At 37.3% G+C, this 15,429-nt stretch overlaps 1 protein-coding gene across 1 annotated transcript in view; it reads left to right on the top strand.

Moving 5' to 3' along the window:
* Window positions 1–15,429, top strand: part of LOC106092767 (nuclear migration protein nudC) — a 108,341-nt gene that overhangs the window by 27,609 nt on the left and 65,303 nt on the right. The gene's annotated exons all lie outside the window — the stretch shown is intronic.

The raw sequence follows: 15,429 nt of genomic DNA, 5'->3' as shown, positions 1-15,429 counted from the left end.
GCTGCTTGCTGCCTGACTAATGTGGTGGCTGCTGCTGCTGCTACTGCTGCCGAGATGGTAACTCTGCTGCAGCTTTTAAGTTGCTTGGCTTTTCTTGTTGTTAACAGGTTGTTTGCTGTCCAAAGTCAACGTTAACGTAGCAGTGACGCCAACGTCGACATCAGCTACTTGCTTATATCTGCTCATTGGATTTGTTTTATGCGTTTTGTGTTTGTTGGCGAATTTTGCTGTGTAGTTCCTAGTCCCTATCACCACATTCATTCCACCTGGGGTTTTCTGTTGCTGTTTAGTTTTGTTTTTGTTGTTTTCTTGGTTTTTGCAAACAAAAAAAAAAAAAACAACGACATCCCCCATGTCAACCACAATGACAGTCAAGCAGCCATCAAATACACACAAATTATGCGCTTGGGCCTTTATTTGTTCTGTCGTTATGAGTATGTGGGGGTTTTTTTTCTTACTGTGGCTTATTTAGATGAACTTTTCATGTTGTTGTTGTTGTTGTTGCTGATTTTGAAAATGGAATTTTGATATTTGTTGTTGTTGTTATCATTGTTTATGAGGTGTTGTTAAGTAACGCACGCCATGCACGATTCACTTTATTCTACTGTTGTTGCTTGCTGCTGCTGCTGCTACTGCTGTGCGTGCTGTTCATTTTGAGATTTAATGATGATATCTAGAATATCAATTTAAATATTTGCCATTACTGTCAATTTGTTTGCTCTAAGGCGGCTTTTGAAATTGTTGTCGTGAATTTAAAGTTTTTTTTGTTGCATATCTTCCGTTCTGTTTTTTTTGGCTATTCAATCAAAAGATTTTTGTTTGATGGCATTCGTGATTTTTGTTTTTTAAGAATGTTTGGTTTGTGGCATTTTTTCTCTCTACTTTATAAATATTGATTTTTTTTTAAATCGTGAAGATATCGGATTTTATTGTGGAAGCAGATAAGACAACGGTAGTGAATAAGAGACGTCACCCATTGTTTAACCAAGCGAGTAGTTATGTTTGCCAATTTATAAAGGTGATGAGCTTTGATAAGACGGCAGTTTTTTTAGAAGTCTTGTTGTTGTAGTAGCAGTGTGTGGTTCACTGAGGCGGCAGCCCTTGCCGATGACGGAATTCACCGGGTCAATCCGGTACATACAACCGGCTGCCATGGGATTGATTGATTTTTTAGAAGTCTTTGTCAACATATGGATAATGAATGGCCTAATTTTGAATAGGCAAGTCTTGGGTGTTTGTGTTTTTTTTATACACAACACCTTTAAAAGGCGGGGAGATGGAGGTATGAGAAGCATGAGGTTATAATCCCTTCTAGGAAAAAAAGATTTTCTCTTAAATCACTGTTGCAATTCGAACACCATACATTTCAGCTAAATTGTATTGAAAATTAGAGGCTTCAGCATGTCAAATCAGGTGCATAAAAGGCTAAACCTCTTAAATAATCCATCAAAACCCTATTTGGTGATAATGTCAGAAGGTTCAGCTGTACTATGTATACCTAATTTCAGCCTAATCAAGAAGAAATCGTGGTTCAAGCTGTAAAATTGGGATATGGGCTAACATTCATATATGAAGGCTATCCCCAAAATATTCTCCATTTGCGTCTCGTATTGTTTCGAAAGGCATATATGTCCACTTGTGAGCTTTGTTTTAGAGTTAGAGGTTCACATTTTGTTAGGCTAGGTTGAAAAGAGGGTGCGGGTGTTAATCCGCCCCATTCCACTATGGACATGCACCTTAGCCAGTAATCGGCTTGTTGTGCACTCTAAACACAAAAAGTAACCTCGAACAAGTGAAAAGGCGGTAAGTTCGGCCGGGCCGAACTTTGGATATCCACCACCGCGGGTATATATGTAAACCACTTTTCATTCCGAATCTCGACCGATTTGGAGCAAATTTACGAAGGAAGTCGACGGGCTTGAAAAAACTCACTGTCCCCAATTTCATCAAAATCGGATACTAAATGTGGCTCTTTTGGACCTAAGACCCTAAATCGGAGGATCGGTCTATATGGCAGCTATATCCAAATCTGGACCGATTTCAGCCAAATTGATGAAGAATGTCGAAGGGCCTAACACAACTCACTGTCCCAAATTTCAGCAAAATCGGATAATAAATGTGGCTTTTATGGGCCTAAGACCCTAAATCGGAGGATCGGTCTATATGGCAGCTATATCCAAATCTGGACCGATCTCAGTCAAATTAATGAAGAATGTCGAAAGGCCTAACACAACTCACTGTCCCAAATTTGAGCAATATCGGATAATTAATGTGGCTTTTATGGGCCTAAGACCCTAAATCGGAGGATCGGTCTATATGGCAGCTATATCCAAATCTGGACCGATCTGGGCCAAATTGATGAAGAATGTCGAAGGGCCTAACACAACTCATTGTCCCAAATTTCAGCAAAATCGGATAATAAATGTGACTTTTATGGGCCTAAGACCCTAAATCGGCGGATCGGTCTATATGGGGGCTATATCAAGATATAGTCCGATTTAGCCCATCTTCGAACGTAACCTGCTTATGGACAAAAAAAAGAACCTGTGCAAAGTTTCAGCTCAATATCTCTTTTTTTGAAGACTGTAGCGTGATTTCAACATACAGACGGACGGACATGTTTAGATCGTCTTAGATTTTTACGCTGATCAAGAATATATATACTTTATAGGGTCGGAAATGGATATTTCCATGTGTTGCAAACGGAATGACAAAATGAATATACCCCCATCCTTCGGTGGTGGGTATAAAAAGTTAGCAATTCCGCGCTACTTACAAAATCCTGTTTTCCATGCCACTCGCCTAAGTTGGTTCATGTCTGGTATAATGTCCTCTAAGTATCCGGTATCTGTTAGACGCTAAAGCCGGGCAGTGACAAGGGAAATACTCTAACGACTCATCATCTTCCCCGCATGCCCTACACATGCACATCACTTGACGCACCGATTGTACATAAGTGAGCTCGTAGTCCTATGTGTCCTGTTATGATGCCGGGAGCTATACTCTGTCCTTCTTACTTCGTTTCAGTATCCAAATTTTGTTATCAAACTCATACTTTATTCAAAAATTACCTCTCATTTGACTCTAATATTTAACCGCCTAAATGTCTAATTGGGGAATTTTCAGGGTTGTGGCGGCACCAGACACTGACCATGCCCAGACTTTGGATTTATGCATTGTACTCTACTTTTAAAGGAAGTTTAAAGGGGTGTACGGATTCCCAACTCTTTTTCCCTGAATTTCAATATGATCCATACATATGCAAATTTTGCCCATGAACATTCTAACTAAGGAACAGGGGCATACTCTTATCGAAAATACCTTTTTTTACAGCCCTATTGTCCATATTGTATCACTTGTCAAAGTACATATACTTTTGGAGTAGGCCATTTCCCCATTCACTTGGTCTCAGATTTGTATATCAAATTCCTACTCTACTTCCAAATACCTTTCATTTGATACCCATATTGTGTCAGGCGGTCGACATGCCCGTTTGGGGGGTTTAGGGTGGGGCGTTCCCCCCAACATATATAGAAAATTTGGTAAAAACATTTTAAGAAAATATTTTGTAATTTTTTTTGCAATTTCAATACGATATTCGTACTCTACCCGCGAATTACTTTTAGTTGACACCCATATTCACAATTTGGGAGTTTTTTTTTGGGGGGGGGGGGGGGGGGGGGGGGCACTTTCCCATACATCTGGGGCCAAATTTTCATACCAGCTTCGTACTCTACTTCAAAATATCTTTCATTTGATACCCATATGGTTCCAGTCGGTCATCATGTTCGTTTGGGGGGATTAGGGTGGGGCGTTCCCCTTAAATTTACAAAATTTCCAGAATTTTTGTTTTTCCAAAAAAATTTGGCTATATTTCGTCTTAAAAGAAAATTTCGTGAAATTTTGTCTTCAGAGAAAATTTTGTGAAATTTTGTCTTTAGAGAAAATTTCGTGAAATTTTATCTTCAGAGAAAATTTCGTGAAATTTTATCTTCAGAGAAATTTTTGATATATTTAGCTGCCATCGATCTTGGGTCTTGACTTCTTGAGCCTCTAAGAGTGCGCAATTCTTATCCGATTGGAAGGAAATTTTGCACGACGTGTTTTGTTATGATATCCAACAACTGTGCCAAGTATGGTTCAAATCGGTCCATAACCTGATGTAGCTGTCATATAAACCGATCTTGGGTCTTGACTTCTTGAGCCTCTAGAGGGCGCAGTTCCTATCCGATTTGGCTGAAATTTTGCATGACGTATTTTATTATGACTTTCAACAACTGTGTCAAATAAGGTTCAAATCGGTTCATAACCTGATATAACTGCCATATAAACCGATCTGGGATCTTGACTTTTTGAGTTTCTAGAGGTCGCAATTATTATCCGATTTGCCTGAAATTTTGTACGACAGATCCTCTCATGACCATCAACATACGTGTTTATTATGGTCCGAATCGGTCTATAGCCTGATACAGCTCCCATATAAATCGATCGGTGGTTTTCCCTTCCTAATGTTGGCAACATCCAAAAAAGTGTCGCATTGCGGCACGCTGTTCGGACTCGGCCAGAAAAAGGAGGCCCCTTATCATTGAGCTTAGAATTGAATTGGACTGCACTCATTAATATGTGAGAAGTTTGCCCCTCTTCCTTAGTGGAATGTTCATGGGCAAAATTTGCAATTTGCATCTCCGAGATCTGGCATTTTTGCCTTTAGACAAAATTTCTTAAAAATTTAAGAAATATTTCATAGAAATTTAAGAAAAATTTCATAGAAATTTTAGGAAAATGTTCATAGAAATTTTAGGAAAGTTTAATAAATTTTAAGAAAAATTTCATAGAAATTTTGTGTTTAGAGAAAATTTCAAAGAAATTTTGTGCTTAGAGAAAATTTCATAGAAATTTAAGAAAAATTTGATAGAAATTTAAGAAAAATTTCATAGAAATTTAAGAAATATTTCATTGAAATTTAAGAAAAATTTCATTGAAATTTAAGAAAATTTTCTTTAAAATGTTAAGAAAATATTCATAGAAATTTTGTGTTTGGAGAAAATTTCATAGAAATTTTGTGTTTAGAGAAAACTCATAGAAATTTCAGAAAAATTTCTTAGAAATTTAAGAAAATCTTCTTTAAAATGGTAAGAAAAATTTCATAGAAATTTTGTCTAAAGAGAAAATTTCAGAAATTTAAGAAATATTTCAGAAATTTAAGAAAAATTTCATAAAAATTTTAAGAAAAATTTCATAAAAATTTTAAGAAAAATTTCATAGAAATTTAAGAAAAATTTAATTATTTTTTTTTTAAAGGGTTACGAAAAATTTCATAGCAATATTGTGTTTAGAGAAAATTTCACAAAAATTTAAGAAAAATTTCAAAAAGAAATTTTAAGAAAATTTTCATAAAAGTTTTTCTTAGAGAAAATTTTGTCTGAGGAGAAATTTTTATAAACATTTTATGTTTAGAGAAATTTTCATAGAAATTTAAGAAGTATTTCATAAAAATTTCATAGAAATTTAAAAAATATTTCATAGAAATATAAGAAAAATTTCATAGAAATTGTGTGTTTAGAGAAAATTTCATAGAAATTGTGTGTTTAGAGAAAATTTTATAGAAATTATTTGTTTAGAGAAAATTTCATAGAAATTAAGAAAAATTTCACAAAATTTTCAAGGAAAATTTCATAAAAATGTTAAGAGAGAATATTTCATAGAAATTTTGTTTTTAGAGAAAATTTCATAGAAATTGAGAAAACTTTTATAAACATTTTAAGAAAATTTTTTAATAAAACTGTTAAGAAAAGTTTCATAGAAATTTTGTCTTTAGAGAAAATTTCATAGAAGTTTAAGAAAAATTTCATAGAAATTTAAGGAAAATTTCATAGAAATTTAAGAAAAATTTCAAAGAAATTGTGTGTTTAGAGAAAATTTCATAGTAATTTTGTGTTTAGAGAAAATTTCATAGCAATTTTGCGTTTAGAAAAATTTCATAGAAATTTAAGAAAAATTTCACAAAAATTTCATAAAAATGTTAAGAGAGAATATTTCATAGAAATTTTGTTTTTAGAGAAAATTTCATAGAAATTAAGAAAACTTTTATAAAAATTTTAAGAAAATTTTCATAAAACGGTTAAGAAAAATTTCATAGAAATTTTGTCTTTAGAGAAAATTTCATAGAAGTTTAAAAAAAATTTCATAGAAATTTTAGAAAAATTTCATAGAAATTTGAGAAAAATTTTATAGAAATTTAAGAAAAATTTCATAGAAATTTAAGGAAAATTTCATAAATCTTAAGAAAAATTTCATAGAAATTTTGTTTTTAAAGAAAATTTCAAAGAAATTTTGTGTTTAGAGAAAATTTCATAGAAATTTAGGAAAATTTTCATAAATTTTAAGAAAATTTTCATAAATTTTAAGAAAATTTTCATAAATCTTAAGAAAATTTTCATAAATCTTAAGAAAATTTTCATAAAAATTTTGTCGGAAGAGAAAATTTCATAGAAATCAGACACATAACTACAACGAAATTACTAAATTTCTCTAAATATTAATATTTCTTAAAAGATAAAATTTCATTCAACATTTTCTCTAAAACCCAAATTTCACATTTTCTCAAAAGACTAAAATTCAAGAAATTTTCTCTAAAGACAAAATTTCAATGAAATTTTTCTTAACATTTTTAGGAAATTTTGTCTTTAGAGAAAATTGCGTGAAATTTTGTCTTTAGAGAAAATTGCGTAAAATTTTGTCATTAGAAAAAATTTCGTAAAATTTTGTATTTAGAAAAAATTTCGTGAAATTTTGGTTTTAGATAAAAGTTTCGTGAAATTTTGGTTTTGGAGAAAATTTCTTGAATTTTTGTCTCTTAAGAAAATGTGAAATTTTGGTTTTAGAGAAAATTTTGTGAAATTTTATTATTTAGAGAAATTTCGTAATTTAGTAATTTCGTTGTAGTTATGTGTCTGATGAAATTCTATTGAAATTTTGGGGTTAGTATAGCCCTGACTTATGCTGGAGGTTATAAAGTATACTTCAATTAAAACACACACTCTCAACAAAGCATAAATTCACTTATTCATTGATTTTGAAAATCAAGTCATATTGATTTGTATTAAAATGAATTGCATATTATTCGTCGTATGTAGCAATGACTAACAAAGGGTCATTAAACCTTGCCACACACAACCTTCTGTATTTCCCATAAACATATAATAACTTGGCGCGTTAACATTGCGGTTATTTTCTTATTCGAATTTCAATACGAAATGACTTTATATTGAACAAGACCGAAAACCTGCCTCACCCCCACCGTCAAGTATTTGTAATTCAAATGCTGGGATTGTGAAAAAAAAAAATAAAATTGTGAAATATCATCAAGTGGAGAGTGGTAAAACAATTTGTTGGTCAACAATGGAAAAAAATAAATAAAACACACAAAAACTAATTCCCCCCCAAGTTGTAATTTGAATAGCCTTTTACTACTTCTTAAGAAAAGGTAAATATTTACACAAGTCACAGTTATTCATTTACATATTCGGCGAAATGGCGAAAAAAAGCATCTTTTGATGGTCTAGAAAACCACACAACATTTTTATACGATTTTTATTTTGGCTTTCTTTGGAGTAGGCGGGGGGGAAATGCTTAATTTTGAGAAAAAAAAAATTAGTATACAATTTAAAGTGGTTTTTGAATTTTTCGCATAGCCAACATTATTTAAGGAGGTATTTAGTGAGATTTTATTTGTTTTGCCGCTGTTTTTTTTACAACCGGTTCACTAATTTTTATAACCATCACCTTTTTTATCTTCTATTTTTAAAACAAATCAAATAAAATTTGTATTCACATTAATTTTTTGGCATTTATTGATTGTGGAAGAAAAATATACTCCAGTCATATACTCGTATTTAGGGTTACTCATCATCATCATCATCATCATGGGTGGTGGTGATGTTGGTGGCGGCATGTGGAGATGTTGTTATGGGTTCTCTGTCCAAGAACTCTGCCGGTTTTTCTATAATTATGCAAAGTTGAACGATTAGATGTTTATTTGTTTATAACTTTTCTGCTTAGGAAAATCTTCCTAAAAGATGACTCAACTCTTTGGGATTTCATTGTAAGACTTCACTGTAGACAACAGCGAGCAATAGATTCTTAGAACTTATTATGAGACACTTAGCAATGATGGGGAGTTGAATTGCAGTGGCTTAGATTTCTAATGTGTGCCAGGCTCTTCTCAGAGAGGTTGGTTTTTTTTTTTGAAAACAGGAAAACCTGTTTATGAATGTGTATAGAGGCGTCCGATTATGGTGGAGTCAGTAAGCAATTAAGAAAACCAAAAGCTGCCCAAAAAATTATTCATTTAGTAGAGTAGGGGTCAGATCTAAAATGTGAGTCTTAGGTGACGGGGGGTTACCCCACCACCCCCTTAAAACCAAAAGGTTAGGTTAGATTTAAGTGGCAGTCTGCCATTAGACTCACTCAGAGGTTTTCGTCCATTGTGATACCACAGAAACAGAAGAAGGAAGGAAGCCCAACAGCTTGCGAATGTTTACATCCGCTGAATCAGACAGGTTCTCAAAGAAATGAGACCCCAAAGTGTAACTCCTTCTGATTGCCGGTGCAGGACACATACAGAAGGTGTTCTATAGTCTCTTCATCTTCGATGTGCTCACAGCTTCTGCTGCAAAAGTTGTTGCTGGCAACCTTCAGTCTGTCAGCATATTTTCGAATTGGACAGTGACCTGTCATGACGGACACAATGACTGAGACATCTGTTCTTGCCAGTGACAGCAAGGCAGTAGACCTCTTAAAGTCTAGATTAGGTCACATAGTTTTGGAATGCTCACAGCCCAATCTTTGTGACGGACACAATGATGGAGACGTCTGTTCTTGCCAATGACAGCAAGGCAGTAGACCTCTTCAAGTCTAGATTAGGTCACAAAGTTTTGGAATGTTCACAGCCCCCATCTATGTGACCATCTATCATTCGTTGCCCTTCGGGCCTGGTCCCGAAAACTTAGCTTTCATGTCGCTAGAGTCATAGCCACAGATTCGAGTATCCCTGGAATGTGTAAGGCGGTTCCTAGTCTTGCAAGCTCGTCCGCTTTACAATTCCCTGGGATATCTCTGCGGACAGGCATCCAGAACAGGTGAATTTTGAACTGTTCAGCCTTCTCGCTGAGAGATCTGCCACAGTCGAAGCAGACTTTTGTGTTCAGAAATACGTTCTCCAAGGATTTAATGGCTGCCTGGGTGTCTGAGAAGATATTTATGCCAATCGTCGTTATGGCGTTATATAGAAGCCATTCCATCACTTCCTTAATTGCAAGGATCTCCGCTTGATACACACTGCAGTGGTCGGGTTACCTTACCGATATGACCAGTTCTAGATCTTTAGAGTACACCCCAAAGTCCACCTGGTCGTCTAGTTTGGAAACATCCGTATAGAAATATTTATATGGAACTTCTATTGCCAGGGATATCGTAGTTCCAATCGCTTCCATCAGGACTAGTGGTACAGTACTTTTTATCAAAAAGCGGCTCAGGTAGGGTTGTTATCCACACTGTCTGGAATATCGGACATTGAATCAAGGATAACACAGTGTCCGTAGTCGCCACCTGACCCAAGAGAAAGCTCCCTTAGCCTCACGGCAGTGGTCGCAGCAATTTGTTTAGCCAGAGACATTAGATGTAGCAATTAATTCAGTGCCTCAGATGGGATCGTCCTCAGTGCGGCTGTGATGCACACCTATGCAACCTATGGCTCCGGTTGAGTATTGAACAGTAGGTGGATTTTTGGAGCGCTGTCCACAAGCTCCCTTAACCTCACGGCTGTGGTCGCTACAATTTAAGTAGCTTTTGGGTGGACATTTGAAGCCCCGTCCAGCAGACCACAACACCATATAGCATTATAGGTCTGACAACTGCCAATGCATGACGCGCAATCTTGGATATATTTATTATTTGGAAGTAAAGTACAACTCTTATATACAAAATTTGGTCCAAGGGTCCTCTCACATACAAAATTTGGTCCCAAAAACCCTCCAAAACGGTTTGGGGCACCCCCCAAACAGGACATATTTCCGAAACATTGCAATATGGCGCTCATATGAATGTTATTTTGTGAGTGAACAACGCAGTTTTTTTTTACCCACTTTCAGGACCAAGTTTCTGGTGGGAACCCATGACACACAACGAATTTGACTTATTTACTGACCATGGCAATATGAGGCTTAACTAAAAGGTATTTGAGAGTAGAACAACTGAAACTGATATCTATTTTCAATATCAACTCCCACTCCCAAACAGGAAATACATAATTAGTGACAATGTCAACATGGGGCTCAAATGATCGACATTAGAGAGTGAAAAAAGGAACAACGCAGCGGGCCTGGCATAGCTACAATCAACAAATATTGGGTTGCCCAAAAAGTAATTGCGGATTTTTTCATATAGTCGGCGTTGACAAATTTTTTTCACAGCTTGTGACTCTGTAATTGCATTCTTTCTTCTGTCAGTTATCAGCTGCTACTTTTAGCTTGCTTTAGAAAAAAAGTGTAAAAAAGTATATTTGATTAAAGTTCATTCTAAGTTTTAATAAAAATGCATTTACTTTCTTTTAAAAAATCCGCAATTACTTTTTGGGCAAGCCAATAAAACATTTGGCATTTCTTTGGAACAAACAAATCTGTGTTGTTGGGGGAAGTACAAAATATTTTTATAGTAACTGTGTAATGTTTCCCTCCACGGTTAAACGTTAGTCGTGAATTTGCCAATGTTTGATGTAAATGTCACTTCTCCTTCCTGCCGGATAGCAATCAACCACTTCCCTCAATCAAAAATGTATCTGGCAGCATGCCCCAAATATTTTTTCAGACTCATGGAGTTAAAAAGGTTCTCGAGAATCTAGACGTCAATAAATCCCCGGGCCCAGATGGCATATTAACACTTGTCTAACGGAAGTGTTCTACGACGCTCGCTCGTCCATTACACAACCTTTTCAACTTCGCCTACCGTGCGAGTGTCTTGTCGGCGCATTGGAAGATTGCGAACGTTCAACCAATACCCAAGAAGGGTGAAGCAAACAACCCTGCGAATTATCGGCCAATTGCGATATGCTCCGCTCCCTCCAAGGTCATGGAGAGCATGGTTAATCACCATCTTGTGAGGTGTATTTAGAGTCTATTGGACTTCTTAGCGACCAACCGTATGGGTTGAGCAGAAATCGGCTCTACGGGCGACCTATAGATATCCAGAGCCACAACCTTACTCCCATCAAATTGGTGGATTGAGCGAGTCCAACGTTCCGACAGAAGTGCCATGTCTGTCGGACCGTTGGAGTCGCTCAATCCACCAGTTTGGTGAGAGTAAGGTTGTGTCTCTGGATATCTCCAAGGCATTTGATAGGGTCTGCCACGCTGCACTACTATCAAAGCTTGTCGCATTTGGTGTCGGTAATGGCTTCGTTCGATTTATTTCGAGCTTTTGTCAGAGATCGCCCTATTCGAGTCGTTATAGATGGGTTCTCATCCAATGAGCATAAATTGACCGCAGGTCTTTCCCAGGTCTCTGTCCTTTTTCCTTCTCTTGTTCTAATTTTCATCAGCACTATTCCAGTCGTTATAGATGGGTTCTCATCCAATGAGCACAAATTGACCGCAGGCCTATCCTAGGGTTCTGTTCTTTCTCCTTCTGTTGGGTCAGACATCGAATCCGATCTACTCATTTGCGGATGACAGTATTCTCTGTCATTCGACCATAGGCCGAGTCTTCGTGAGATTGAGGACAAGAGGCGGGTAATGGATGACACACTCTGCCAGGATTTGCTGGTCATTTCTGTGGGGGTCGAATTATCGAGCAGATTTTAATGCACGGAAGACTCAGTGCTGCTTATTGTCACACAAACGATTCGCTGACCCATTACGATCATCGTCTTTCCAATCCCATGGTAGCCGGTTGTTCGTACCGAGTTCTCCATTGGCAAGGGCTGCCGCCTCAGTGAACAACACACACACATCATCGTCTTTGTCTATCAACGGTGTAGATGTTGAGCAATCAGAAGCTCTTGATGTTCTGGGCATGAAAATACAAAGTGATGTCCGTGTCGAAAGAAGCATTCAAGTGTTTAGGCTTCCTTACACCTTCCGGTGTAAGAATTACTTCACTCCATCTGATCTTCTTAACATCTACACCACTTTTATAAGACCCAAAAAGAAGTACAACTCACATGTATGGGCTGGAGCTTCAAAATCATCCCTGGAGCTATTGGGCCGTGTAAAGGAGAGCGATCGCGCTGATTGGGGACAGTGTAAAGGAGAGCGATCGCGCTGATTGGGGACAGTGGGGTATCCAACTCTATTGCCTCCCTTCATCATCGTCGCAATGTGGGTTGTTTGGCGCTGTTCTATCGGTGTGTTCGTGGTGTATGTTCGTATGATATTCGTCTTCTTATTCCTGATGTAAGGATGTATGTCAGGGATGATAGACATTACAGGAACTCACACCCGTTTGTAATTGATTGGGTAGTGGACCGCACAATGCATTACAGAGAGAATTCTTATTTCGCCTGAACCGTTCGTATGTGCAATATTTCAGTTCATTCGGATAAGTATTGCGCCTTGTAGGGGCTCAAGAAGCAAAATCGGGAAATAGGTTCATATGGGAGCTGTATCAAGCTATTGATCGATTCAGACCATATTAGACACGTATGTTGAAGGTCATGACAGAAGCCGTTGTACAACATTTCAGCCAAATCGGATGAGAATTGCGCCCTCTAGAGGTTCAAGAAGTCAAGATCCCAGATCGGTTTATATGGCAGCTATATCAGGTTATAAACTGATTTGCGCCATACTTAGCACAGTTATTGGAAGTCATAACAAAACACCTCATGCAAAATTTCAGCCAAATCGGGTGAGAATTGCGCGCTCTACTGGCTTAAGAAGTCAAGATCCAAGATCGGTTTATATGAAAGCTATACCAGATTATGAACCGATTTGAATCATACTTAGCACAGTTGTTGAAAGTGATACTAAAACACTACGTGTAAAATTTCAGTTAAATCGGACGAGAATTACACCCTCTAGGGGCTCAAGAAGTCAAGACCCAAGATCGGTTTATATGACAGCTACATCAGGTTATGGACCGATTAAAACCATACTTAGCATTGTTGTTGGAAGTGCTACCAAAACACTACATGCAAAATTTCAATAAAATCGGACGAGATTTGCGCCCTCTAGGGGCTCAAGAAGTCAAGACCCAAGATCGGTTTATATGACAGCTACATCAGGTTATGGACCGATTAAAACCATACTTAGCATAGTTGTTGGAAGTGATACCAAAACACTACATGCAAAATTTCAATAAAATCGGACGAGATTTGCGCCCTCTAGGGGCTCAAGAAGTCAAGACCCAAGATCGGTTTATATGGCAGCTATATCAAAACATGGACCGATTTGGCCCATTTACAATACCAACCGACCTACACTAATAAGAAGTATTTGTGCAAAATTTCAAGTGGCTCGCTTTACTTCTTCGATAGTTAGCGGGCTTTCGACATACAGACGGACAGACGGACGGACAGACGGACATGGCTAGATCGACTTAAAATGACGATCAAGAATATATATACTTTATGGGGTCTTAGACGCATATTTCGAGGTGCTACAAACAGAATGACGACATTAGTATACCCCCATCCTATGGTGGAGGGTATACAGAAAACGGTCAAAATGGGTCTATCCAAACGTTTGACATCACTTAACCCCCTCTATTAAACAACTTTTACTTAGAGAACTAAATATTAGACAGTATTTCTTCCTGCTTTTACTTTTTTAAATGAAAATGATTCATTTCTTTCTTTTCTCAACCTTATAATGTCTCCCATCCCTAACTGCTTTTTGTTTTATTCCCTACTCACATTTTACAGCAGGTTTCCTCAATACTCATGAAAGGTGATTCATTGTTTTTTTCACATTTTAGTAATTTTTTTTTAATATTTCTTTAATGTTGACCATCAATCTTGGGTGATTTAGTTTTCTATTGAAACATTTTATTTTTCACAATAAACTTTTATGTGTTTCTCGACACAATGTCTACTGAAATGTATTTATGGAGTATGGTATGGCCATTAGGTTGTTGCTAACAAACTATTTCCGAATCTCGTATAGCATTCGCATGGCATTGTTTCCCCACACACACACACACACACAAACACACACACAGATGGTACCTAACAACATCTTGAGACAAGGTAGGATTATTGGTGTGCCAAGTGAGACAAGCGGTTTGTTAACCCTAAATTGGGTGATGCGAGGGGGCTAAAGCAAGAGGTTTGCAATATTTTTACACCCACCACCGAAGGATGGGGGTATATTCATTGTGTCATTCCGTTTGCAACACATCGAAATATCCATTTCCATCTAAGACGATCTAGCCATGTCCGTCCGTCTATCCCTCTGTCTGTTGAAATCACGCTACTGTCTTTAAAAATAGAGATATTGAGCTGAATCTTTGCCCAGATTCTTTTTTTTTATCCATAAGCAGGTTAAGTTCGAAGAGGGGCTAAATCGGACTATATCTTGATATAGCCCCCATATAGACCGATCCGCCGATTTAGGGTCTTAGGCCCATCAAAGCCACATTTATAATCCGATTTTGCTGAAATTTGGGACAGTGAGTTGTGTTAGGCCCCCAAACGTCCATCGTTAATTTGGCCCAGATCGGTCCAGATTTGGATATAGTTGCCATATAGACCGATCCCCCGGCTTAGGTTCTTAGGCCCATCAAAGCCTCATGTATTATCCGATTTTGCTGAAATTTGGAAACCTCGACATCTTTCGTAAATTTTGCCCAGATCGGTCCAGATTTGGATATAGCTGCCATATGAACCGATCCGCTGATTTAGCGTCTTAGGCCCATAAATGCCACATATATTATCCGATTTTACTGAAATTTACGACAGTGAGTTGTGTTAGACCCCTCGACATCTTTCGTCAATTTTGCCCAGATCGGTACTGATTTGGTTATAGCTGCCATATAGACCGATCCTCTGATTTAGGGTCTGAGACCCATAAAAGCCAAATTTATTATCCGATTTTGCTGAAATTTGGGACAGTAAGTTGTCTTAGGCTCCTCGATATCTTTCTCCAATTTGGCCCTGATCGGTTCAGATATGGATGTAGCTGCCATATAGACCGATCTCCCGACTTAGGGTCTTAGGCCCATCAAAGTCACATTTATTATCCGATTTTGCTGAAATTTGGGGCAGTCAGTTGTGTTAGGCCCTTCGATATATTTCTTCAATTTGGCCTTGATCGGTTCCGATTTAGATATAGCTGCCATATAGACCGATCCCCCGGCTTAGGTTCTTAGGCCCATTAAAGCCACATTTATTATCCGATTTTGCTGAAATTTGGGACAGTGAGTTGTGTTAGACCCCTC

The sequence above is a fragment of the Stomoxys calcitrans genome, chromosome 1, assembly GCF_963082655.1.
Source record: "Stomoxys calcitrans chromosome 1, idStoCalc2.1, whole genome shotgun sequence".
In the NCBI taxonomy this organism is placed as follows: Eukaryota; Metazoa; Arthropoda; class Insecta; order Diptera; family Muscidae; genus Stomoxys; species Stomoxys calcitrans.
The sequence above is the reverse complement of the archived record's forward strand: the minus strand, read 5'-3'. Positions and strand labels throughout refer to the sequence as shown.